Raw genomic sequence first — 15,172 nt, 5'->3', positions numbered from 1 at the left:
GTGGAAGAAATGGAATTGTAGGTCCCATTCCCACTGACTGGATCTTGCCCTATGACACCTCAGCCCACTTGTGGTAAAAGCAAAATATTGTGAGTAACATAGGGCCGATCTAGACCGGCGCTTTGAGCCAGCCTGGCAACGTACTAGGGTTGTCTGGGGGCGGAGCATCCGCACGGCCCACAACCCTAGTACGTGGCAGTGGCATCATCATGGTGGCCTCCCATCTACATGGGGGCCACCAAGATTACATCACATACGTGCTACATTCAAATGGCGCAGCGTGTGTGTAAAATCTCTGCGCCACCCCAGGCAGCTTTTGGGAGCTGCATCGTTCCTGCAGCAACAAAATGGCTGCAAGAATGATGCCAGGGAGAAAGGGGCCAGGTGGTCCCTTTCACCCATGGCTCTGGCTCCCAGGGTGTCCAGGGGCATGAAGGCCAAAGGACACCCCTTTTCTGTGCCACCGAAAAGTGGCATTTTGCCGCTTCTCCGTGGTCCAGAAAAACTCCGGATTGGGGTAGCAAGGCTGCCGGTGAGGCTGCCCTGCCCCCAATCGGGAGATAAAAGGGGTGGCTGCAGACGGCCCCAGAGGGGCTGTCTGTACCGTGCCATAAACACAGAATGCAATGAAAACAGGGTCTGCTGGTGGGAAGACCACTAAAGCACATGTGCTGGAGGAACTGAAAAGGGCTGTTCTTTTCCTTTCCTGCTGGATGTTAAGTAAAACTTTCTGTTTCCAGTTCCGACTAAGAGAAGAGCTTCTAATTGGTTGTCTTCCCTGGAAGCCCATGAAAATGATATGTGGGCTTCACAGATTTGCCAAAGAAATACTAGCCTACTACATCTGCCAGAGCTATGTTGCAGCCAAAAATGTGGGCTTTTCTGGTGTGTCAGGGCATACTCAGTTGATCTAATCCACAGAGAAAAATATAGAAACCTAACTTTGAAGATGCCTCCCCAGTGGAAGTGAAAAATCAAAACAAAGATTGCCAGTGTGCACTGCTGGTATGATGAAAATGTAAACTATGAAATCCTTAGGGCTTTTTGCATGTTACAGTGAAACACACAGAGAGATATAATAAACTCAGCTAAAACACGTTGAGAGTATTGTTTGCAAACCTCCTGCCTAAAGATGAAAAAAGGTCAGTTCTAAACTTCCTGTATCAGTGACAGTCTGAATTACTGCTCTTACCCATGACTACACTCTTTATTATACAGTCGGCCCTTCTTATACACGGATTTCTTATACATGGATTGAAGAATCCACAGTTTGAAAATGTTCAAAAAAGGTATAAATTTCAAATATCATACCTTGATTTGCTATGTCATTATATTTATTGGAACTTGAGCATCAACAGATTTTCTTATCCACCGGGGGTCTTGGAACCAAACTCCAGCTTATAACAAGGGTCCACTGTAAATGCCTGTTGCTCACTTAGTGGCCCTTCAAACACATTGTAGATGTCTATGCTGTGTAGATGTAGATCTCCACCACACTGTACTTTAGTCCTTCAAATGTATATGCAGAGTTCATACAGCCATGATCTTTAGTGTCTTGAGGTGGGATAAACAGCATATATGCCTGCAAAAATAGGTTCCTCTCCACATTGCTACTTTATGAAACTTGCGCTGGGGTGAAGTGTCGGTTTATTTTCTTCTCTGTGATGTAAAGCCTCTTTGGGTCTTTCTTGTATTTTCTTCGGGAGAGAGGCTATGGATTATTGTTTTACTTATACTGAGCTTCCTAATCCATGTTCTTTATTCTATGGTCTTTCTGCTTTTATAAATGCTCTGTTTCTTGCCCAGCTTTTCGGCACTGAAACTGTACAGTAATGCCTCTGTCTGCTCCCAGTTGCATCTTCTCAGCCATCCTGTGATTCTTCTTTTTTATTCCTCCAGTTCTTTTGTCTCCAGTTGGCAATTTTCTCACAACTCAGATATATTGGTCAATTTGGCAGTATCCCACTTTTGAGGAATGCACAGAATTAATTTCCTAATGTCTTTTACTATTTTTTAATTTTTTAAAAAAACACAGCACTAGTCACCATTAATAAGAATCTTTTCCCTCCCTAATTTTTTTATTTTGGCATGAAAGTGGCCATGTGGAAATTTCTCTCTCTTATGCACAAACACGGTACACTCTTCCCTGAATAGATAGTCTTAAAAGCCCATTTCGGGGTTATTTAACTGTCTTGAAAAAACATAATAATGGGGGAATCCATTAGTCCTACCTCTCCATCATCTCTTCCTTCACATGGGGAGTAACAGTCTGTCCGGGAAAGCAGCCAAAGGGCTGATAAGGCAGCTAGTTCTCAAACAAACAAAGACCCTCCCAGCACAGCAAAGTCAGTATGAGCTACACAGTCCTGGAGATTCACAGTAGTTCTACCAAAAGGGATTACCAAGAGAATTGTCAGACGGTCCGAGGTTCAGGATAACAGATAGGCAGGTCGATAAAGCAGTCCAAGGTCAAGGTTTCCAGGTAGTCAAGACAAGAAGCCAAGGAGCCAGAGACAGAGTCTTTCCTCTAAAAGAGTCAGATATCCACTGGCAAAGAACCACACATGCTCCAGGTGCTTAAGAAGGCAAGGAGCTGGCCTTCAGCTGTGTCTGATTACGAAGACACTTCTGATAAAGCCTCCGAGATCTTCGAAAGCCCTCTCTTTCTGCTCGACGCTCATTGAAGGTAGGCACACTGCCCAGATCCTCCTCCATGTCCACAGCCTCGGCACCAGGCAAACGTGACTGCTGAACCTCTGGAGGGGCCATAGACTCTGCTCCAGCAGAACTAGGGCCAGCCTCTGGCTCCTCCATTACAGGTTCAAGCCCCAGGGGCTCTAGCTCATCCTCTGAGTCCTCCAAGCCGTCCTCCAGGCTGGGCATGACACAGTCTGACATTTTTCTGGTCTGTGTGGTGGCTTTTCACACGATCTAGAACCCAGAAAAGATCAATGTTATCAAGCACATGAAGAGCCTCTAGGGATAGAAGTAACTTTATTCTTCATGTTGTTCTACATGTGCAGAATAATGATGGAAGGAGTGAGATCAATGTTTTTATTTTCTTCCTGTCATTATTTGATGCATACTCAATAGCACTTAATACCACAACCTTCCCCAAATTTGCAGATTTGCTTTGAAGCAAGCTGTTTAAAATGGGGATAAGAGATTGAATACTATTAAAGTGTAGAAGATTACTGGAATTAGAAGGGAAAGATATTAGATTTGGGTGGCATGGTTATTTGGAATACTATAAGAAAAAGGTAAACAAAAACCTCACCAACCACTCTATTAGATGGTCCTTATAATGAATGTGCTGAAAATTAAAATCTTGAATAGTTTTTTGTGGGTTTTTCTAAGATAATATCTAAGGCGGGATACAAACCGCCATAAAGTACGCGCTCCGCGCGTACTAGGGTTAGGAAGGGCCGTATTAGGGTTAGGAAGGTTCTTACCTTCCTGACAGCCCTTCCTCCCAGTACGCGCGGAGCGCGTACTTTTTTGCGGTGCCCATCCACATGGGCGCCGCCATGTTGACGTACTGGACGCTGTGCGTCCAGACGTGTCGCGGCGGAAGTGACGTCGCGAGGACGCACTCCACCCCTCGCAGCGCCACTTCCGCGTTCCAAAAAGGAGCGGCATTTCGCCGCTCCTTTTTTGCTGCGCAGGGAAGCCTCGCGGTCTGGCAGCTGGGGCTTCCCTACGCAGCGAATGGCGGCGGCGGGAAAACGGCCCCTTGAGGGCCGTTTGTATCCCGCCTATGATTCTTTTTTGGGTAGCTCCCCTTGAAGCATTTTACAGAAGAGAAGGTACACTGAAAGAAGCCTGGTTTACTTATTAACAATTATTGGGGGGGGGGGGGGACAAGGGGGGAAATTACTAATAAAATCATAATTAGAATTAGAAGAGGAAGGCCAAGGGTTAAATTGGTTTCTTTACAGGCAAAGTTAATGAAAGATATAAGGTAGATGAAAAAAATTAGCGGTTTCCAAGTAGATAAATCTAAATTACAAGCAATTATTGGGGTGAATCAAAGCAAATCAATCAAAGCTAAATTATATAAAGCTTTATTGAAAATAAATATGGAAGAGGAGGTGATCAAAGATTAGATGATAAGATGGGCTAGAAACATAGGACACTTGATTATGTTGGAACAATTGGGAAAAGTGTAGCAAAAAGGACTGAAATATTTGATCTTACAGAACCTAAAGGAATTTTTTTTCAAAATGTTTAACTTTTGTTTAAAATAAAAACACCTTAGAATATCTGCTGGAAATGTGGGGAGGCAGTTGGAACTTTTTGCCAGTGCTGGTGGACTTGTAAAATGGCGATTAATGATTGGAAAAAAATTAATGAAGCAATAAATTTAATACTAAATATTAAAAGGTTACCTGTTGGGAATATTTGAGGAGGACTTGGAAAATAAATATGGAAAAATATTATACTACTTAATAACTACAGCCAGGATAGCTTATGCTCAGAAGTGAAAAAGCAAAGACATTCCTTTCTCTTACCAGAATTGTTACTAAAACTGTACACAATAATAGAATTAGATAAATTAACTCAGTTACTTAGAGGTAAATTATTTAATATAATCGATGAAGAATGGAAACCAGTCTTAAAATACCTTGAAAGATTATGAGGCCCTATTGCTGTAAAAAGCTTCCCAAAATAAGACATATGAGAGATATTAGACAGAACAACAAGAGGTAAGACAGTGCATGAAGCTTAAATATCTACACATGAAGCCCTGAGTTAAAACAAGCTCAGTATCGATTTAATAACCATTTTAGTGGAATTATCAAGGAACACTTCCCATCCAATAGTTACTTGTTTTTATGATGTCAGAAAGCAGGAGACCAAATATCACTTCAAAGCAATTTTCAACAAGTCTTGTTTTCTTTTCTCATCAAACACACTAGTAATGTACCCTTGTCATTTTTGTGTCCCTTCAAACGGATTGTGTTTAAATTGCTTATTTAGGAAATCTCTTCTCTCATTTCATATATAGAATGCTGGTTTTTAGGCTGTTCCCACCATATTTTTCTCATTATCATTCCTTCCGATGTGTACATGTTAAGCAGTCTCCATAACTTCAGTTTTCTTGGCAAAGCAGAAATATTCATCATACTTGTTAAAGTTTATATTACCCTGTAGCAAAGCAATTTATCATAGCTATACATGAATGACTTTTCTGATTATTAAACTAGTGTTACAGTGGAAGCCATTCAGATCATCCCAGTATTCTAATTTATTTTTGGTGTTTGACCTGAAGGTGAGATGAACTACAGAAAAACATGTAGGATTCAGAAACTGATACCAATGATGTGTGTTTAGAGGAATGCTGTTGCCACTTAGAGACAATTGTATGTTAACATCTTCTATAAAGGACAAAGAACTTTTTTCCATTGACACATATTGATCTGAGCCAGTTTGTCAACATCTAATCAATAGTTCCACTGCAGATTTTAATTATTGATAGTTAATCTATGTTTGTAGAATGTTACTAATCCTAAAGACATTTAACATTAAAACTGGGGACTGAAAATGACAGTTCTTGCAAAAAACAACAACAACAACCCAGCAATACAAAGCATCCTTCTGTGGTAAATGAATAAGGCTAATGGAAACTGATTGCCACATTAATGTTCCAACAAAACCCATAATGTATTGTGGATAGACATTTGTTCTAAGTCAAGGGTCAGTGATTTGAGCATTTGACTATGACTCTGGAGATGAGGGTTCAAATCCCAGCTCAGTCATGGAAACCCAGTGGATAACCTGTGGTGAGCCACATTCTCTCAGCTTCAGAGGATGGCAATGGAAAACCACTCTGAAGAGCTTGCGAAGAAAACCCCATGATAGAGTCTCCTTAATGTCATCTAAGTCAGACCCTAAGGAAATGTTGGAAATAACCTGAAGGCACACAACAACAACAACAACAACAACAACAACAAAAACAGACATTTGTTAACAGAGCCTGTAAGTTGTACAAAGGTTAGACTTCATATCTGCAATTGATAATTTTCTTGTTTTGTGATCCACTCTAATTTCACCAAGAAAAGCTGAATACATGTCAATATTACACTATCCCATATTTCACAGATGAAAATATTTCATACCAAGGGTCACTTTCTGAACCTATCCACCATTTTGTGGTTTATGCTCATTATGATATCTCATACTGTTGGTCCTCCATATTCGCGGCTTCTTTGTCCATGGATTCAACCATTCATGGACTGAGGATATTTTTAAAAACATACATTCCAAAATGAAAACCTTGATTTTGCTATTTTATATTGGGGGACACAATTTTACTATGCCTTTGTATTTAATGGGACTTGAGCATCCACGGATTTTGGTATCTATGGTGGGGGGGGGGGTGTGTGTCCTGGAATCAAGCTTCAGCAGGTGCCAAGGGCCCATTGTACAATTGGACTGGGAGAATATTGTTGTTATTCCTTGCTTTCTGCCACCATTTGAAGAATTTCTCTTCCTTGCTCTGTCGCATATATCTCCCCCCTCTCTGTGTATGTATATGTATATGTATATGTGTGTGTTTGTACATATATTCCTCTCTTTCTTGTGTGTGTGTGTGTGTGTGTGTGTGAGAGAGAGAGAGAGAGAGAGAGATTATTTTAGTAGCAATAAGATCTGATTCTGCACAAAATTAGTGAATCATCTAAACTCCCTCAGCTGTTTCCTACCCTCAGAACCCACCTGTTCCATCTTGCTTTTGCAATTCTCTAGGAAGAAACATAATAGTAAAGTTCTCTCATCTTCATAGACACTAACAAAATAGGGTATCCCCCTCTCCAGTAGGGCCAATTCTTTCTAACCAGAACTCAATCTACTTAGCATTAGTTAGCCAGTTGCATCATGTACTTTCAGATATAAATTAGACCCCATGTTATATTTTTAATCAGTCAAATTTTTCTGCATGTAAAATAATATTTCAGGGCTGAATATTATTTCCAACAAAAACGTTTTCTACTTTTTATAATAAGACACACACACACACACACCAGAAATGCAAATTCTATGCAGAATGAGTCTAGACATGCAAAGAATTACATCAATCTAGGATTGTCAGAGCTTCCTGACACTCAAGAGAAACATTTTCCAACCATTAAAAAAAATTAAAATATTCTTTCCATCCCTGTCCTGTACATTCAATTGAATATATGAAGTTTAGATTTTATTTCTGCTTTTATATTCACCTCCTTCCCCCAATGGAACTAAGAAGAAAATATGCACTGAGGGGAAGGAAGGAAGGAAGGAAGGGGTAGTGATAATGAAGTGTCTGTGCTTTACCAATTTCCTTTTGAGTAGAAACTTTTTCTCTTCTTCTGAGCCTTGGTATCTTAGCTACTGTGCAGCATATATGCTCCAATAGGAAAAGCCTTCTTTTAGGCCGGTAGCTGCCAGGAACCAATAAAGCACTTTAGGTGATGTCAAAAAAACAATACCTTATAGTAGCAATGCCAGCTGCTTTGATTTAACACTGTCTTACACTAGCCACACAATTCAGAACTCATTTGGTGCTTTTCATTGCTGTTGCACATTAAGCTGAATGCTTTGGAGATTTTTGTCAGCAACTCCCAGATCTCTTTCCTAATCAGTATTCGGCAGCATCTTGCCTTTTAGCAGATGTGCTATGTTTCCCTTTTGTTCCAAGATTCATTGTTCTGTATCTGCACTAACTGCAGTTTGCCAGTCATTAATCCAGAGGCAATACTCATTCCTAATAAACCACATGTACTTCTTTTTATCTGATTTCCTGTTTGTGTCTGTAAAGATATTGTGCATCATATATATTTTATGTATAAGTGCGTGTGAGTGTGTCTATATGGCTGTGCCATTCATTTGGATTATGTTGAATCAGCTTATATGAGAAGGTTTAAAAACAAGGAAGGATCATTAACGTTTTGTATAAAAAAATAGGCTAGTATTATGGTATGAACAGCAAAAATGCTTCCAAGATCATATGAGAACTCTAGTTTCCTCCCCCTCCTTGTAACATATGTTGAGAAATATATCCTGTTCTGTTCATCAGATGTAAACCACTTGCAGCCCCTTTGCAGTTTAATTATGTTTGGGCTAGATACCAATATTTTGAGAGAGCAAAACACATATGCATATATATATATATATATATATATATATATATGCAGAGAAAAACACAGAGAATTGGCTCTATTTTTGAGCACTGCAATAATTCAAAATGACTGTTAGCTTGATTCGTTAAAACAATATTTCAGAAAGGTTGGATGGGATTTAAGTTCAGATATATTAAAAGGAGAAATTGAGGGAATGAGGGAACACGATCTGAATATGCATCAAGATGTTCCTCAAGTGTTCAAAATATTTACAGTGCAAATATTTACAGTGACAACCGTAGGGCATAAAATACATTAACTAGGAGTCTTCTGCATGCTTTGGAGATAGGAAAATGGGATTTGATATAGTGTATTAGTTCCTGAAATCCCACTTCCTAACCGCTGGGAGATGAAGCCTCAAAGAGTTCTTTTTCCTTCATGTATGAAGCATCTGAGTGACTATGAAATATTTTGTTAGTAGAGGAATGGGATGAGGGAAAGACAGACTCCCTTGAAACCGAGAGAGTAACAAAATGTCACAGAAGTGTCTAGGCATTATTTCATTTCTACTGTGCCTCTCCACCGAGATGTGTTTGAGATGGCTAATAAGATTAGCATTCAGATAAAAAAAAAAAGAAAAATTAACAATAATACTAACCCAACAAAGAAAACCATAACCAAATCAGAAAAGTCTCCTTTCATGAGCAGACCAATTTAAGAGACCAAAGGCTGCCCTAAGTAAAAATGTATTTGTTTACTAGAGGAAGGAAAACACAGAGAGAGCAAACATAGCTTTCCTTCACAGGGAATTGCAGAGTCTGGGGGAAGCCAGCAAGAAAGCTCTCTGGATTGTACAACTATCTGAAATATATTGTTCTTTTATCTCTTTAAATTATGTCTTGACCCAAATCTACAACCATAGCAAGTGCATTCAATGGCCAGTGTGCAAGAGCAGCAGTCGGGCTAAATAATAATAATTAAAAAAACCTCTAAAATATTTCATGATCAACAATAGCACCAACATCTTTTTGTTCCATAAAGAATGCAGAAACACAGTCAGTGGGTGACCTTTATTTAGAGGGCAATCCTTTAAGGAATCCCTGGGAAAGCACAACCAGATACTAAGGGGGTAAAAAGACCAGCTCTGGTGAGACAAATATTTTGTAAGTCAATAGTCAGAAGGAAATTTACTAATATTAAGATGAATATTTTTATCATAACTGCTGAAAAGATGAGGTGAGTCAATGTAATCAAGCTGTCATATTAAAATATTATGCTATTACTTTTCTTCTTATTTTTTTAAATGTTTCTGTTCCATGTTGCTTCTCGGAAAAGCTAGGAGAGACTCTGCCTCAGTTATTCATGCTCCGTTGCTAATATAAAGTGTCCTTGCAAGGCAGCTGGATGCTTCAGAAAGTTCAGTTAGTGCAGAGTCTAACTGCCCAAATGCTTGTGGTGGCTAGGCACTCTGTGCATAGTAACAGAACCTAATCCCTTTTAAATGTATCATTTCCAGAATCTCCCAGCCTCCATGGTCACTGGCCATCATAATTGGGGGATTCTGAGAAATGGATGGATAGATAGATAGATAGATAGATAGATAGATAGATAGATATTCCCCACCAAGCTCTATTATTACATTGGCCTATTTATTTTCAAGACCAGTTCCAAAGTTTTTCCCCCAAAATAGTTTGGGAAAAGGCTGTCTGACAGCAGATGTCAAACTCACATGGGGGAAAGTAATCTACCAATTAATCTGATCCACGAGATAAAATTTCAATTGTTATAATTATTGACATTTTAAGTTGTTCAATTTTGTATTGTTTAAACCCCTTCCTGTGAGAAATGTTCATTATAAAACAGACTTGAAATGCTCTAAATAAAATAAGTGGCTTTATTAAGTGCAACTACTTTGACCATTTCTGATCAGCTCTAAATATATGTTCTGCTGACCCATTCTTTTTTTAAAAAAAAAACAATTCTGCAATGAAAGAAGGATGAAACATAAATTGGAAGATGCCAAGGAAGAGGGACATAATATACTATTCCTAGGGATTTCAAAATTCCATCCTGGTTCAGTTCTGGGAAAGAAACCATGGGATGGCAATTATGTTCCAGTGAAGTATCATTTACACTCTCTGCTGAATCTGCTGATTGCACTTAGGATGCTGTAGAGGACAAATTTCTGTGTCAATCAAGAAGTCATTTGCATAGGATGGGTCACTTCAGAAACAAGAGACACAAAGCACACATTTGAATGTGCTTGTACTATTGGAGTTTCTGCCAAAGCCACATATTTATTGCTAATCCATCATTTCGTTTCCCAATTCCATAGCAGCACTAATCCTTTCTCATTCTGAAGGAAAGATGGAAGGGAATGAGGACAGAAAATGACACTGACTTGTTTCAACTGAATGTATGCCTGGAAAGATAAGCTTAGTGCTGCTTTGATAAACTGCAATTCAGAGGAGGTTGGCTCCTCAGGCCCAAACTGGAAGGGATGTGGAAGGCATATGAGTACATTTTTTTCTAAAAATACAAACAACATTAGCTGGAGGGGTGTTTATAAGTATGGAAGTCATAGTAGGTGTGAAGAGGAATTGAACTCTGTCCACCTCTCCTAAGGTTCTGAGGAAAATGCTTCTCTGTGCAAGAAGGCAAAATATTTCATAAAACTACAAATCCCAGAATCCTATCATATTAAGCCATAGCAGTTAAAGTGTTGCCAAACTGCATTAATTCTGCAGTGTAGATATGCACAAGGTAGTCTTCTACAGACATTAGATATACACAAAGCAAACAAAATCATAAGCTAGTGGTTTTTGGTGATACAACTGCAAAACCCAGGATTCCAAAGGATGGAGCCATGACAGTTAATGTGATGTCAAACTGCATTGATTCTGCAGTGTGGAAGTAGCCCCAGAGAAAGTAAGAGCACAACATGCTGCAACAAATTTCTTCTCTGTCCACTGCCATATGGAGTCATCCTGTTCTTGGCTATTCTGTCTCTCTGTTGGCTCTATCCATCTGTGACTTCTGTTGATTTCTGTCCAGCTGGGATCATGGCCAAATCTCCAGTTCAGAGAAATAGCTACTTCTGTCCTGTTGAATTTTCCTTCTTTCCTTGCTTCCACACCTCCATTCCATACTGTTCTCTTTTAGCTGTTCTCATTGCAACCTTCTATTCCCCTAGCAAATCACCCCAGTGCCTTCTACTATGACCTTCTCTCTTCCCCAAACTCCTTTAGTTACCTAATCGCAATGAGCTACTATCTTAACTTATTTTATGCCACATTGTCATTAATGCTTGCTGAGTCCAAAAGGTCTCAATTCCACCCATCCTCTACCCTGGAGAAATCAAGGTAATGGAGAGGGCACAATTAATTTTATCTAAATTAATGGCAACTATGTTTGGTAGTAAATACAAGAGAGGAATCAGTCATGACTCATGGGAATAACATTTCCTTGATGTAAAATAAATTAATAATCTTGATTTGGACAAAAATGAAGAATGTTCATGACATAAAAATAAATAATTATTTAATTACCCTCCCACTTTGTAGGAAAGTTTGCTCAAAACGGGTGGAAAAAGAGAGAAGTAAAAATGGCTCATACTTTTATGATACCCACAACACCTACTTCTTGTAATATCTTTTTCCTCCATTCACTGATCAGACATTTCTGATTTGACATGGTTGGTTTGACACTAGACAGAGTTCAAACGGAACTCTAACACTAGACCTACATGAGACTAAAGAGTTGTTATTTTACAAATAAATACCAAAAACAGCTGGATCAGAGAGGATGTAGATATAAATAATGAATTGGCACTTCTGCAGAGTCATGATCTTGATCACAGTTGCCCACCTAGGAGATAACTATTGCTGAGCAGCAGGCACTAAAAGATTAGAATTGATCCAGAGTTGAAGGAAGCCAAGCTGGTTGGCTGTCCTAATTATATCCAATCAATGTCAATATGGTGACACATGCTATTGCCAACCTTGAAATTACATAAAACAGTAATAGGTGATTGAGAACATGAACCTGTGTCTTCTTTACATAGTAGCTTCTGATGGTATTGCTAATACTTGATCAATGTGCTTACTGAATTGCAGTAAATATACCCATATATCACACACATATAGCTCCTTTCCAAATAATTATTTGACTATCTCATGCTAAGTCAGAGATTCTCTACCAGCAGACAAAAGTAAGATAAATCTATAGGAGGTGAATGTAAACAAAGACTAATGATGTGATAGATTTTTCTAGACTAGAAGCTGGTGAAGTGGAGCCTACAAAGGATTAGAAGAAAATTTCTGATGACAATTATGTAGTTTGGATGCAAACAATACACTGCCCTGGTAGCATCTGCTATATTAAATGGTCCATCTTATAAAGTTGTAGCTCTGTTTGACATGATAAATTGTTTTGCAGCTCACTATTCTGTATTTTTTTTAAAAAAAATGTATTGCAATCAGTTATCGTTGGATCTGTTTGCACTTAATTCTTCCATCCCAGATTTTTTAATGCATATGGCTAGCAGGCCTGCTTACAAGCAGTGAGCAAAGGATTGAACAGATTTATTTCTTAATCTTTGTGTGCTGGTTGTCAACTTGAATCATCAAAGCTTCAGCATGTCTGGGTGGGGAAAAATATTGTTAACACTATGCAATCAAACATTTGACTACTCACCTTCCAAATATGATTGATAATTCTTTAGCACCATTATGAAGATCAGACATTTTGACAGATAAATACAGATTAAGGACACTGTTTGTTTATTATACTTAATCCTGTATCCTTCCTTTCTACTCAGAATAAGCATGTAACATGATTTGCAACAAGCTTTTTTGAAAATCATTCCCTTTACAGAAGGTTGAATTCAGAGTGTCTCTTTGCAGGTGGAGGATATCCTTCTGTATGCAAAAGTTACTGAAATCCAAGGAGAGCTATGCTTGGAAGAAGAGAGATGGATTCACTTTTCCTCACTCCACCTCAACTCCCAATGCTGCTTTCTAGATACGAGGAGCATTCAGGACATTACTGCTCCAAGGATGCAAGGTACCATCATGATCCCAAGAATCATGTCAGATAGGGTGTCATATTTAGCTGTAAGACAGAAATTCTCAAAGCACCCTGGAAGTTTTTAAAGCTCTCCCAAGTATTCTAGAAGTAGTGTAGGAATAATCAAAAAGAGAAGACGCTCCTGGAAGACATGGGAATAGTAGAACAGGGGAATCAAAGATAGGGGTGGTCTCTGGGCGAGGAAACTCTCAGTTTATGGGGAAGGGTTAAAGACTGGGCCTGACTGTGAAGCCCCACAGGTTGTATGAGGCCCAGGCACTCCATTTTACTGTCTATGTGAGCTGGGATTTACCTCCTAGATGCATGTGTTAAACAGCATCTTACACTGTAATAATAATAATAATAAAAATTAAACAAACATTATGACTGAACTGATCTCAGTACTTGGAAGTAACCCATTCCACATAGCAATATTATCCATAACACGTTATTTTGGGGTAGCAATGTTGCCAATATTGATATATTTAAAGTAATATAATGTCTGGTAATATTGTTGCTTCTTTAGTGTAACAAATAATCATTCCTTGTTACTCCTAAAACTTAATTGGAGGGGAGATTTGGGAGGTTTGGGGTATTGTTGGTCCATTTTGTATTTTTAAATGCCTTTGTAAAAGATAAAAAGTAGAATCATAGAATAGAATAACAGAATAATGGAGCTGGAAGAAAACACAAGGGCTATCCAATGCAACCCCCCGTGATGTAGGAATACACAGTCAAAGCACACCTGACAGATCCAGCCTCTGTTTAACTACCTCACAAGAAGGAGACTCCACTACACTCTGAGGCAGCGTATTTCTCTGTTGAACAGCTCTCACCATCAGGAAATTCTTCTTAATGTTCAAGTGGAATCTCTTTTCCTGTAATTTGTAATTTAAAAGGAGCAGAAGTAGCAAATGACATAATGTGCTACTCATAAGCATGAAAAATCTAGAATATCAACCAGTTTCTTTAAGTAATGAAATATGAACAATGAATTATTTCAAAAATTGCAAAGTTCTAGGTTCAGCTGTGACAAACACCAGCACTGTTACTGTGGGGAACCTTAAATGTGTGTTTGTTTGTTTGATGGATTGATTGATTGATTGATTGATTGAATGACTGATTGATTGATTAATGTATATCCTTTCTTTCTCCCAGTGCAAGATTAATAAAATTCTCCAAGTTAGTGGGACTTAAGCCCTCTACAGATCGACCTGAATGGCCACTTGGGGGCTGGATTTGGGATGTAGTGTCTACACGATGCACGCCATGGTTTCACCCCAAGGCAGCGTGATGCCATGTGCCACACTGCATGGTGCATGACATCATGGTGCTCTTCTAGCACTGAATCTATATGACGTAGCACTGAAGGAGCACCATAAAGCTAGTTCAGACCTAAAAGGAGGTATCCAAGTCAATAAAGCCATCTTCAGGATAGACTCCTTTGCAATTTGGAATAAACTTTAAATTCACTGCTCCACTACTGCTATATTTATATATATTTAGGACTGTGAATTAAGTTGCTAACCCACAGCATTTTACAGATCTTTTTTAAAAAAGAATTTTCTGCTGAAAGGAATGTTCAATATTTCAAAACGCCTCCACAAACTAAAATATTTAATGTTACTCATAGATTTTTTTCTACCCCTAAGAGAATTCTTACAGAATTCAATTATTTCTTTATAGCCTGCTGGATCTTATATCTCCCAGTGATAAATTACTCCATGTGCCAGGATGCTTAAGAATAATATGAAATAATCAATGGTTTGATGAAAGGAAAATGGTGAAAAGCTGGGGTCAACATACACCAGTCTGTGTTGGAAAACGAGGTCATTTCAGTCAGTCAGGCTTCAGCAGAACATTTCATAAAGTATACATTGAACTTCTGCTTCTTTTTTGCCATCAATAAAACCAGGCACAAACACTGTAATTAATCATGTGGTGTCTAGTTTTTAAATGAAACAAAACACTAACGAAAGATTCTGAGGCAAAATGCTTCCGGTAACAAC

The sequence above is a fragment of the Sceloporus occidentalis genome, unplaced genomic scaffold, assembly GCF_023333645.1.
Source record: "Sceloporus occidentalis isolate IW3139 unplaced genomic scaffold, rSceOcc1.0.p SCAF_1, whole genome shotgun sequence".
Lineage (NCBI taxonomy): Eukaryota > Metazoa > Chordata > Lepidosauria > Squamata > Phrynosomatidae > Sceloporus > Sceloporus occidentalis.
Note: the sequence above shows the minus strand (reverse complement) of the source record.